We start from the raw sequence: 12,203 nt of genomic DNA, 5'->3' as shown, positions 1-12,203 counted from the left end.
TGAAAGGTCTAAGAAGATGAATACTGAAAAAAAAAATGCCCGTCCAATTTTGAGACATGGAGGTCCTAGCTCAATGTTTCAGGGACATTGTGGGAGGCGAAAGCCCTATTTGAATGGTGGGGTGAACAGTAAAGGCCAGCAGTGGGGCAGGGAACCGGAGTTAAGGTTGCAGGGGCAGGTTGGTGGGAGGGGTCCAGGTGAGAGGGTGGGATGAAGTGCTCAGAGAGGAAGGGGATAACGAATAGAGAGGCAGGAGGGGCTAGAGAGTCAAGGATGGGCAGGAGCCCTGCCCTGGGAAGGTGGAGGGGTGTTTTCTCGGATATAGCAGGAGCGGGGGCAGATGCAGAGAGATGTGTGAGTGTGTTAGTGGGAAAACAAGGGAGTTCCTCTCAGGGGCTCTAATCCTCTGTCAGAGAGCGGGCCAGGTCACATCCGAAGGGAGGAGGAAACGGGCTGCTTGGAGGATTAAAGAGAATGGAGAAAGGGCTAAATTGGGAGTTTGAGATTTGCAGATACTAACTACTGTATATAAAATAGATAAATGACAAGTTTCTACTGTATAGCACAGGGAACCATATTCAATATCTTGTAGTAACCTATGGTGAAGAAGAATATGAGAATGAATGTGTGTATGTTCCTGTGTGACTGAAGTACTGTGCTGTACGCCAGAAGTTGACACAACATTGTAAACTGGCTGTACTTCAATAAAAATATATTTTAAAAAAAGAGAGAGGGAATGGGGAAGGCAGGAGACAGTTGTTGCAGAGAGCGGGGAGAGAGCCGTGTCGAGGGCCCACACACAGTCAATGGCCATGATTTATGGAACATCCCTCTGACCCATGGAGTCACTTGGCTGCTTGAGCGCAGCTCAGGAAGGCAGATAGGAGGGCTCATCCGGAGCTGGGGATCTGCCAGACAGATATGATCAAAAGGCAGAGAGAGGCAGAGGGGCCTGGGGTATTGACAAGAGTGTTATTAAAATGTTAGGCCTTCGCATTGAAGTCGGACAAGAAGAAAAGCGAAGGAAGGAGAGAGCGGATGCATTAGGAGAGCATGAAAGGTCCACGGCAGAGAGGTCTGAGGAGCCGGCACAGTTACCTCGAGGTCACCCAAGTAAGGTGGGGGCAGAAGGACAAGGCCCAGCGTGGGACTGTAAGAGTGGGTGGCCCCGTGGCCTGTGGATGGGGATGTGACGAGGTCAGGAGCTGGTCTGCCTGTGTGCACGGGCCCCGAAGGACAGGAAGTCACAAGGGCCACTGAGAACAAGAACAGCCGCTGGATTGGGCAGAAGGGAGGTGAACAGTCATTCTGTCAAGAGTGATTTCAGTGGAGCGTTGATCCTGAAAGCTGCATTGTAGTGGGCTGAGCGGGCCCAGGAGACCAGGGAGCAGACGCTTCATATATAAATAGCTCTTGAGTTTGCTGTGAAGAACAAGGAAATGCGTCGTTTCTTCCACTTTGGAGGGGCCTGTAGGGTCAAGGGAGGGGACTTTTTAGGATGAGCATAACTACAAGTCCATACGAATGATATAAGAAAGAGGACGCAGGTGGGGTCAGCCCCTGCGCTGGCGAGGCACATCCTCCTTGGAACCAGGAGGGAGACAGAGAGGAAGGAGTGGACGTGGGTGGGTTTAGTCGTAAGTGGATGATGGAGTCCTCCTCTGGTGGCTTCTGTTTTCTCAGAGAAGCTTGAGGGGACGTCAGCAGCAGAGTGTTCTATTGAGAAATTAACTCCTGTCTCATTCACTCCCCCCCTCCGCCCCCCTGCAAAGTGACTCATCAGGAAGGAGTGAAAGGCATTAGCCAGGCTTTTGTGTTCTAAGGCCTGGGCCTTTTTCCTCCCACCCCACACCTGAGAAGGTAAACATTGTTTTGTGGTGCTGGTGTCTGAGTTCCTTCTGACAGGCTAAGAGGGAGAACATGACTGTGTCTCAGAGAGTTGATTCTCCAGCGTGGAAGAGAGGGGCAGGAGGCCGGGCATGCCCCATCTCACCCTGACATCATGTGAGAGTGAAAACACCAAGAACAAAGGGCTGCCACTTTGAGGGTCTACGGGAGAGGCCCCCTTAAAGAGCCAGGCTGGGGGGAGTGGCCTGCAGATGGGGGACAAAGAGCAGAAGCCCCATGGCAGGGGCGGCTCATGTCTGCTACAGCAGCGCTGGCCTTTCCCTGCATAGGGGAGCACAGACTGAGCATCTCTGGGCTGTGCAAGCCCCTGGCATTCTTGGACCGTTGGAGGGAGCTGAAGGGGAGCTATGAGTGATGCAGAATTCTCACTGATCTGGTGGGTAGCGACTCAAGCTGAATTTAATTTGATTTAGGCCAACTAAGGGATGACTAAGAGACGGATTTACGTCATGAGTTTGAGCAGAGTGTCCAGTGGGCCCAGGACCTGGACAAAGGGTGAGCAGTGAGTAGGAGCTGACATCTGGCTCCCCTCGCCCTGCCCCCTAGGGCTGGAGCACGGCAGACACAGCTCAACCACGTGGTCGCACTCGGCCTTCACAGATGAGCACAAGGACGTCCCTCCCTGCCAGGCCCTGAAGCAGGGCAGAGGGTCAACTCCACATGGACCCTGTGTTCCGAGTTTGGCAGTCTGGACACAGCCTTCACTCCTCTCCTCCCACGGCTCTCATGCATTCACGGGCCCAGCCACCTGAGGCTCTTGTCTGTGTGGCCCCAGGGCCTGGGCCTCTGGTCCCTTTACCTCGGCCTTTTGTCCAGCCCCAGGTGCTGGGCTTACTGAGATCTGGGCAGGCTGCTCTCAGCCATCCTCATTCCCCACCTTGGCAAATGCTTGACCACACGTGGTATGGAAAGATGAATGAGCAAGGGGCTAGAGACCAATGGGTTGAGGTTCTGAGAACCCTGTGTCCCCATTGGGGGTTGGCACAGCCTTGAGTGGGTCTGCTGGCTTTAATGACACAAATGCCAGACCTCTGGCCCACAGGTCTTCCAAGGATTAGGTTCATAGACCAGGCAGCGCTGGGCAGAGAGAACTGGGCTGCCAGAGCGTCAGACCCACTGAGGCCCAGGCTGCAGGCACACAGGCCAGCAAACACCACAAGCCTTTCTTCAGGGCACGCCAGGGCGACAGAAGCCCCAGGTGTGGACGAGCTCTGATACTTGGTCAGGGAGCTTCTCCCCAATTACTTACGCCTAATGATCCCTGAGCACAGACGGGGAAAATCTACCTTTTTATTCCTTTAACAAAGAGGTATTGAGCACTTTTTCTGTGTCAGGCCCCTATGCTGGCCACTGCGACATGACAATAGACAAGGCAGGTCCATCCCTCCTGCTCTGCCCTCAAGGAAGCCACAGTCTGTAGGGTGGGAGGGCAAACACAGATACTAATGGTGGTGACACCCAGTGCTTAGAGCTTTGGCAGGCAAGTCCCTAACCCGGCCAAGGGTTAGGGATGGCTCCCTGCAGGAAGTGATGGTTCTAAACAGGTACCCTTGGTTCCAGAGTACCAAACCCATTCAGGATAGAGCAAGTTTTAAGGGGTGATTTTTATGACTATGTGCGAGAGATTTTATGCCCAACTTAGTTTTGTGTGAACCCAAAAGTCAGAAGCTCTCTGTCTCTGTCTCTTTCTCATCTTGCCCCTCCCCTGTTCCTTCTCTCTCCCTCCCCTACTTCTGCCCACCTCCCTCTGGGGTGATCTCCAGTCTCTTTCTATTTTTCAAGTTTTTGTGGTTGCGTTGGATGAGGGTGCAGGAGAGAAGGTGCCTGTTTCTGGCTCAGTGACTGAGTGAATGAGGTGGCACTATCTGAGATGGGGACTGCTGGAGGCCAGCAGATCTGGGATAGGAGAGACTGAATTCAGTGTACCTGAGGGACATCCAGGGAGTGGTCCAGAGAAGGCTCCTGGATATATGGGTCCTAAGCTCAGAAGAGAGGCTCAGACCAGACATAGAGATTTGGAAGTTATCAGCATTTGGTTGGTGCTGGTGGAGATGGTCCAGGGACAAGAGGTACAGCAGGAGAAGGAATGACCTTGGATAGACCCCTGGAGGAGGAAGAGAAGATAAAGAGAAGAAGATAAAGAAGAGAAAGGGTAGCCAGCGAGGAGAGTGTAGGCCGTTGAAGCCAAGGGGAAGAAATGTTTTCACAGGTCAGCAATGAGCAGGCATCGTTGGCCAAAAAATATACTTTTTTTTTATATTTAGAAGAAACCCCCCCAAAACCTAAACCCGCCCCAAATTCTTCAAAACATGCCAAAATGTCTAAAAATGCATAAAACTTGCAATACCTCTTCCACAATACACCAAAATCACCAATAGGTAAAAAGCCACTAACTGGGAATATTCATTCTTGATCTGTTTGTCGTATGGAATCCGGATCTAATTGTTTGCCCAGAATCACCGGAACCAGTCCCATACCCTTCTCACACACCAGGGGGCGCACACGCACCGTTTCTAAATCCAAGTCCAGGGCAAAAGCAGGCAGTGAATTAGATGAGAACCAGAACTCGATCCCTCAGCCCAGATCCCTAGACCCTACCTCTACCCCTGCCCTGTTTATTACACTATGATCCCTGAATCCAGGTGCCCCAACAATCCCCAAACTTGCTTTATTTCTCACTTAACCCCCAGACTCACAGAGGTATCACAGAGACCCCAGAAGATCAGAGACCCCATAGGGGTCCTCACCTGACCTAGGGCAGAATAGGTAGCCTCCCCATCTTTCATGACGGGGGCAGGCAGGGGAGGGCTAGTGTGGCATGGACCAGAAGGGTAGGCCTGGGCCCAGAGGCTTTGGTCCTAAGATTTGGAGCTCACCAAGTTCCTATGAGTTAGGACTTGGAATAAATCTTCAGGTAATTTACTGGTTTAGCCCGAAATTTATAGGGTCAGCATTTGAGTTTGATATGAGGAGTCAGAAACTCAATACCAAGGTTGATATCAGGTTTGGGGGACATTATCAAGTTTTGAACTCAAGGGCCAATTCAGGACATGATTCAAGTTCACAGTTAGAATTGGTATAAATATTGGAGTGTTCCAGCCTTGGGTTGGGGTTGACATAAGGTCAGAAAAGTCAGGAGTGAGTATGGGGATGAAGTGGATTCGTGTGGAGTCTCATTAATCTTGGGTGCCAAGATTATCATTAGAGATGGGTCAAGTAAGCGTCTTACATGGCCCCCCAAATGGATGAGATTTGAGTTCAGTATTTGTATTAAGGTCCTTTTCTGATGACCTAGCCCCAGTTTGGAAAATGTGTTGGTGTTGACCTGAGATTGGGAGTGCGATATTAGAGTTTTATGTAAGGCTTGGGATTCAGAAGAGTGCTGGGATCCATAGCAAGGGAGCTGTCTTTAGAGTTCATATAGGGATCGGGACTCAGTATTGGTACTGGAATCCATTTAAGGACCAGGGTTGGTGCTAGGGGTGACTCTAGTCAGAATTGGTATTTGAGGTCAATTAGGGGTTCAGATTAAAATTACTACTTGAGCCAATATCCGGGTAGATTTGGGTGTTTGGACTTACTATTCAGTTTGGAGCTGGGTCTGGGCTCAATATCAGGTTCAGATCTGTATGGCGAGGAAACGGGGTCCTGTATCAGGTTCATCTTTGGACTGGGAGCCACTAACAGGATATGGACTTCGTATGGGAGTTAGGGTCTGTCCAAGCTCATTATTAGGGTTCCGGTTTAACATTGGAGTCCCGGTGGATTTAGACTCAGACTTGGGTTGTGGCCTCGCTGGGCCTACGCGGCTCTGTCGCTCTACGAGCGAGAGTGCACGAGGGGAGGGGCGGCGGCGGGGACGCGCACGGCAGGGGCAGGGGCGCGGGCGCGAGCGGGGGCGCGCGGCTGGAGCTGGCGCGGGAGCGGCGGCGGCGGCGGCGGCAGAGGCGGCGGCTCCGGCTCCGGCTCCGGCTCGGGCTCCGGCTCCAGCTCGGGTGGCTGTGGCGGGAGTGGGATCCTGTGGCGGTGGCGGCGGCGGCAGAAGAGGAGCAAAAGCAGCGGCCCCGGCGGCTTGGGGGGACATGCGGACCGACGGCCCCTGGATAGGCGGTGAGTGACCCCCGGGCCCCCCTCCAGTTCCCTCTGCATCCGTCCCTTCCCCACTCCCCCCGCCCTCTCCCCGCGTCCGCCGAGCGGAGCTGGGGGCGGTCCCGGGGGGCTGGGGGCGCCGCTTAGGCCGGGCCGCGCCCCCACCTGCCGCGCCCGCCGCCTCGGCTAAGCCCCCCCCTAAGCCTGGCGGCTCCTCCCCGCGTTACCCCGCGGCAGACGCTCCCCCCAACCCGCCGCCGGCTGGCTAGCTCCCCGGTGCCCCTCGCCGCTTTCCCCTTCCTCCCCCACTCCCTCTTCTCCCCGCCGCACCTGAGCCGCAGCCCGCGCCCCCCCAGCGCAAAGTTTTCCTTTCGCATCCGTGCTCCCCCCACCTCGGTCCCGCCTCGTCTCCCCCCACCGCCGGCGCGGACGCGCTCCGGGGGCGGCCCTCCACCTCCCACCGCCACCCCAGCGCCGGGCGGGTCCAGGCCGCGCCCCCGCCCCCGCCGCACAGGCGCCCCCTCCCAGCAGGCGGGGGATCCGCAGCCGCCGCGCCCCCATCTCGCTCGCGGCCCCGGCGCACGTGCAGTCCCGGGGTGCGCGGGGCGCGAGTTTGAAACCCCCCACCCTTCTTGGTCGCCGGCGCGGGCTGTGGGGAGGGCTGGGCTATACCCGCCCCTACCCGGGTACAACGACCCGAAGGCCCTGGGGCGACCTGTCCCGGGAGGACGTGTCCACTCGGACCCGCTTCGGAAAGTTCACTCAGTCTGCGCCCCGCGTCCCGTCCCGTGCTGGTGTGCCCCGGCCCTCATCGCCGTGCCCACGTTTCGGTCTCAGCTGCTTTCTCCGTTTCCCTCTGTCTAGGTCTCTCTCTGTGCCCTTCAACATCTCTGTATCTCTGTCTCCCAGTGTCACTGCCTCCCTGTCTCACCCCCCCCCCCACCCCGCCTCGGAATCCCCGGGTGTCCCAGATGTATGCAGCTCCCTCCCTCCCTGGGGGTCTCTGTTCTTTCTCCCGGGTCTCTGTGCTCTTTCCCGTGTCTCTGTGTTCTTTCTCCTGGGGCTCCGTGTTCTTTCCCTGGGTCTCTCCGTGCTTCCTCCCCCGTGTCTGAGTCTTCCTTCCTGGGTCTATGTCGTGTCTCTCGCTGGTCTCTTGGTGTCTCTGTCTCCCACTGACTGGAGTCTCTGCGGCCCCTCTGCTCAGCCGGCCTCTCCGTTTCTCTGGAATGCTGCCCCTCTGGTTCTTCCACCCCAGAGTGGGGGAGGGGCTAACTTTTCTCCCCTTTTCCACTCACCCCCACCCCTCCAGTGTAGGGCCCCGAATTGGAGAACGTTGCGGGGTGGGAGCCTGGTTCCTGTCTGAGCTGTGGAATGGAAGGAAGCCTGCCTGCCCAAGGTTGGGGGGGGGGGGCTGGCTCTGGATTCCCCTGGGGGCAGCTAGGCAGGCCTGGGAGGCTGGACTGCTGAGTGTTGGGGGATGGCTCCTGAACAGACAGGGGCAGAGATCCAGAATGACTGGGCGTGGAATCTGGCCACAGAATCCAAGGAAGTGCGTCGGGGTGGGAGGCTTGGAAAAGGATCCAGGGGTGGTACTTCCAGGGGGATCCTCAATGGTGAGGGATCCCCTGGGAAGGAAAGGGATCTGCTAAGGGATCCTTTGGGAGGCATCTGAGATCCGATGGGATCCAGAGCAGGGTTCTGACAGGAAATCTCAGGAAATTGTATGCTTGGCTCCTTATTAACTTGCTTCAGGGAGCAAAAAAATTCCTGTTTTTCATTGATTGTCTGAATGAGCCTGGGGCTTCAAGAAGAAGCAGGTGTAACTCCCCAAGCACAGCTCCCTACATCCACAGCCCCAGGCACAGGCCACACTCAGCTCACCCCCCCCCCCACATCCACTTGTCTCCATATGAGCTCACACTTGCACACTGAGGCCTGCACAGTCACCAGAGCTCCGAAATCTGCTGGGCTTGCACACCCTTGCACCAGTCTGTGTGCTTGCTTGTGCTCTCACTGCACCCCTGTGCACAGCCCCAGGGAGGGTGTGTGCACACTCACAGCCTTGTGCATTCTTATGCACACACTTTCTTGCACATTTCTGCTTGCTCAGTTTCCCCATGTCATTTGAAATGTCTCTACTTGTTTTCTTTTCCACTTGCTCTTCCTCTTCCCCCTTTTTTCCTTTAACAAGGAAATTGTTTTAATATAATTCCTTCCACCCTTGTCCCCCTTGCAACTCCTGACCTCCCCTCTTGTCGGCCTTGTGCACATGTTGAGGGTGGGTGTGGTGTCCAGGGCTTTGAAGAGAGGAGGCTGGATCTGGGTGCTGGTGGAGCAGTTGCAGGGTAGGGCGTTGCAGTAAGAGTAGACTGGCAACTTTTCTTGGGAATTATACTGGTATGCCACAGAATGCTGGCTTTGGCTGTCTGTGCACCCTCCACCTTATCCCATCAGTCGTAACTGGGAGTCCAGGATTGAGAGCCCTCAATGGAGGTGGGGGGGAATCCCCTTCTACAGAGGCTGTGACACACACTACAGTCCCTCCACTTTACAGTTTGAGACTTTGAGGAGATTCCCTCCTCCCTGAAAGTCTCAGTTTCACCCCCTGTAAAATGGGAGAGGTAATCCAATCCTGGCCAGGTCCCAAGGGTGTTGTGAAAATCTAAGGGAACTGTGTGGCAGTGTATCAGCAGGAGTGGCGGTTGCTTCCCGTGTGACTGACACTGCTGTGCTTGGGCCAAGCTTGCAGCCAGGGCCCTGCCCTTGAGAAGCTCATGGTCCCTGGGGGAGCATATTGCATCATGGGAATGCAGAGCAATTCAGTAACTTCTTATTGATTGCCAACTGTGTGCCAGACTCTGGGCTAGGCACTTTCAGCCAGGCTGCTGTGCTTCCTGAGGGCCTAGCGGCTGTGCAGAAGAGGCAGCTCACCCCTTAGGGGCCACTGAAGTGGAGCTCAGCATCAGCTTACCTAAAGCAGCTGCAATTCTGAGCTGAGGTTAGAAGATTGGAGGAGTTTACCTTGAGGCAGGAGAGACTTCAGAGGTCAAGATGAGTCCCAGAGGAGACCAAGAAAACGGGCTATCTGAATTGGGTTTTGAGGAGTGAATAGGAGTTTTCCAATTGAAGAAAGAGCACTCCAGTCAGGAAAAAAAAACAGTATGAGTAAACATTTAAGAGGTCTTATCACTTGTGGGGTATTCAGAAATACAGCAAATCACAGAGGGCCTCGAATGCCTTGTTAAGTGACTTTACTCTGAGAACACAGAAGGGGGATACCAAAGAATTAAAGCTTAGGTGGGAGATGTGGAGTGTGCTATGATCAGATTCATGTTTGTGGAAGAAGATTCTGTGGCTACGGGAAGTGAATGGAGATGGGACACCTAGTGAGGAGGGTGATGCCGGTAAGTCAGATGAGAGATAATGGTGACCTGGTAGCTTAGAGCCATTTAGAAAGCATATTTATTAGGATAGGGTGATTTCTTGGATGTCGGGGTGAGGAAGAGGAAGGGGTCCAGGTTCCTGGGAGTGACTAGGTGAGGCCTTCACTGAGCCAGGGACTTGGAGATGAGAAGTAGATTTGAGGGGCAGATAATGAGCTCATGGTTGGACATGTTGCCTTTGAGATGCTTAGAGCATTTGAGGGTCAGGGTTGGGGGGTACTTTTACTAGGGGGTTGTGTGTAGACTCTGGAGTTTGGGAGAGAATTCTGGGCCAAAGGAAGGATGGCCAATTATATGAGAGTGTGTAGAGCTGTGCTTAAGAGAAGACAACCTCAGTGATTAAGAGCACAGAAAACTGCTGAAAGTTCAACTCCACTCTATAGCAGTGTGACCTTGAGCAAGTTGCTTAACATCTCTGAATCAGTTTTTTCATTTGTCAAATGGGTATAATAAAATTTCATGTCTCGTGGGGGTGTTATGAGATTAATACTCACAAAGTGCTTAGAACGGGGCCTGGCATCTAGTAAGCACTGTTATCTCAGTGTTAACAGTTGTTATTATGATCAATCATCCCATCCTCAGCAAAATCACAATGGGAGAGGCTTTAAAAACTGTGCATTGTTAAGGTTTGGGCATCAGCTCACCTAAAGTAGCTGCAGTTCTGAGCTTGGGTCAGCCTTGGTCAGCAGGTTGGGGAGTGCCCAGCCCTCAGCCCTCATTGTTGCTGGGAATGTATGTTGCTCAGGTGTGTTTGACCTTCTAGGGGCTGGTGTAAGAGGGCTAGAGGATGAAGCCCTGGGGAAGAGACCCCATGTTGGGAGAGGGTGGACAGGGATTCTGAGAAGGGGCAGCCTCAGCCAGTTGGGTTCCTCGTCTCCCCCACCTCTGGGCCCTGGGCATCTAGTGAAGTGTCTGCCTCTGAGGTCCAGATGCACCCCAACTCTGTGTCCCCAACCTCCAGATCTGAGAACAGTGGTTTTGGCTCCTTGGCAGTGTTTTAGCGGCCGCTCCTGAGGGCTGCTCCAGAGGGGGTGTCCGTGCTCCTCTAGATTCCAACTTCCTCCTGGTCCTGCTGCCAAGCCAGGTTCCAGGTCTGGCAGATGAGGGAGAACTGTGCCAGGACCAGCCCAGCTTGGTGCCAAGGCCTTCTTACCTGATCTCAGTCATGGCTGCCAGCCTCACCCCTTCTGAGGCCTTTCTGGGTGACAACCAGTGATTTCTAACTTGGGTCCCGCACCAATCAGGCCATTTCTGAATAGCTTTCTAGTTGGTCTTCTGGGTGTATCCCAGCAGCACTGATTGTGAGTCTGGAGTGGTTCTGGGAGCTGCTAGTGGTGAATCTGAGGGGTGATTCTGGTCACCCTCTTAGGTTGTTCTGGGGCACCGGTGGTTCCAGGTGCTGTTCCAGCTCTTCTGGAGTCCTGTTTGTGCTTTAGGGTCTTTCCAAGTACAAGGTCCTGTGCCTGATTCATCTGTTCCCTGACCCACCTCCGGGTCATTTGGGGCACACCCCCCTACTCAGGTGTGGCTCCCGCTCAGCTTAGGTCCTGTCTCCAGGCACCAGGCCCAGTGGTCCTGGTGTGGCCTTGGGCATGGCAGTAGTACCAGCTGGCTTGGGAGACCCTCCCTGTTCTCTGCCTCGGACTCTGCCCCTGTGTCCCCAACGGTGGAGCTGACAGCCTCACATCTGGCCCTGTGAGGCCCAGGCAGGCCGCCCCAGACAAATAGGCCTTTGAGTTTGGGACACGGAAGCTGGTTTGTCTGGCGAGACCCGCCCAACAGCCTGTGTGCTGGGAACAGGGGCCACAGGGAACTTTGTGGGGAAGCCCAGTGAGTAGGGGGAGGGAAGTGTGCGGCCATCCTGAGACCCAGGGCTGTGAGTTGTAGGGTGGGGGTGTTGGAGGTGGGAGAGGGTGTGAGCCACAGGGTCAGTGTGAAGAGCACTGGGTTGGCCAGGCCTGTCCTGGTTAGTCGGGATGGGCCTCAGTCGTAAGGACGTCCCCCGTGTTGTGGAGATGGTCTGTCTCCAGTGAGGCAGATTTCCCAGGTGCCAGGTGTGGGAGGCTGGCCTCGGGTCACTCCTTGACCCCATCCCAATGTGTCTGTTTCGGGAGGAGCCGGAGGGGATCTGTTGTGTAGGGTGGGATCCCTGTGTGCATGGGGGCATGAAGTTGGGGAAGAAACCCATGGTGAGGGGCCACCTGCCTGGAGTGGGCACTGGGGGGCCGGGATGCTGAGCGGTGGGGAGCTGGGGACGAGATGGTGTGGGCGTGTTTGACCCCTGCCTCCAACCAGGACGGGGCCCACACTGGTAGGGGCTCAATAATGGTTCTAGAAGGCAGGGGCCAGGCTCTGTCACTGTATGTGTGCCAGCGGAGGAGGCATCCAGGGGCACACCTTCATTTTTAAAATTACAGAGCAGCAGAGAGTCAAAAATAAATATTGCTTCTGAAGCTTCTTTGAAGGCTGCCTGGATGCTGGCATGGTCTCCCAGGCTGGGCTGTTCTCTGTGAACTCATTCATGCGTTCATCACTCAGCATATCTTGACGGAGTACCTACTATGTGCTGGCTCTCTGCTGGGCACTGGGGAGACAGAGCTAAGCCAGCATGCACTGAATTTATGGTTGTGACTCAGCGACTACTCGGCAATTGTGTAAATAAATAAGTCATCACATCTGTGGTCATCACTCCAAGGCAAGGTCCAGGCATGTCGTTGGGACATCCTGGAAGGCCTCCCTGGGAAAGTGCCATTGGCTCTAAGA

At 54.8% G+C, this 12,203-nt stretch overlaps 1 protein-coding gene across 4 annotated transcripts in view; it reads left to right on the top strand.

Moving 5' to 3' along the window:
- Window positions 1–12,203, top strand: part of PTPRF (protein tyrosine phosphatase receptor type F) — a 143,255-nt gene that overhangs the window by 53,828 nt on the left and 77,224 nt on the right. For 3 of the 4 annotated variants that reach the window (XM_072974610.1, XM_031684139.2, XM_031684136.2), the window contains exon 1: window positions 5,792–6,018. The exons of the other annotated variant lie outside the window; for it this stretch is intronic. The gene's annotated coding sequence lies outside the window, so the exon portion shown is untranslated. Of the gene's footprint in view, window positions 1–5,791; window positions 6,019–12,203 lie in introns of those variants that run through there. 4 annotated transcript variants of the gene reach the window in all.

This window comes from Vicugna pacos, chromosome 13 (genome assembly GCF_048564905.1).
Source record: "Vicugna pacos chromosome 13, VicPac4, whole genome shotgun sequence".
NCBI lineage: Eukaryota > Metazoa > Chordata > Mammalia > Artiodactyla > Camelidae > Vicugna > Vicugna pacos.
Note: the sequence above shows the minus strand (reverse complement) of the source record. Positions and strands in the feature narration are given on the sequence as shown.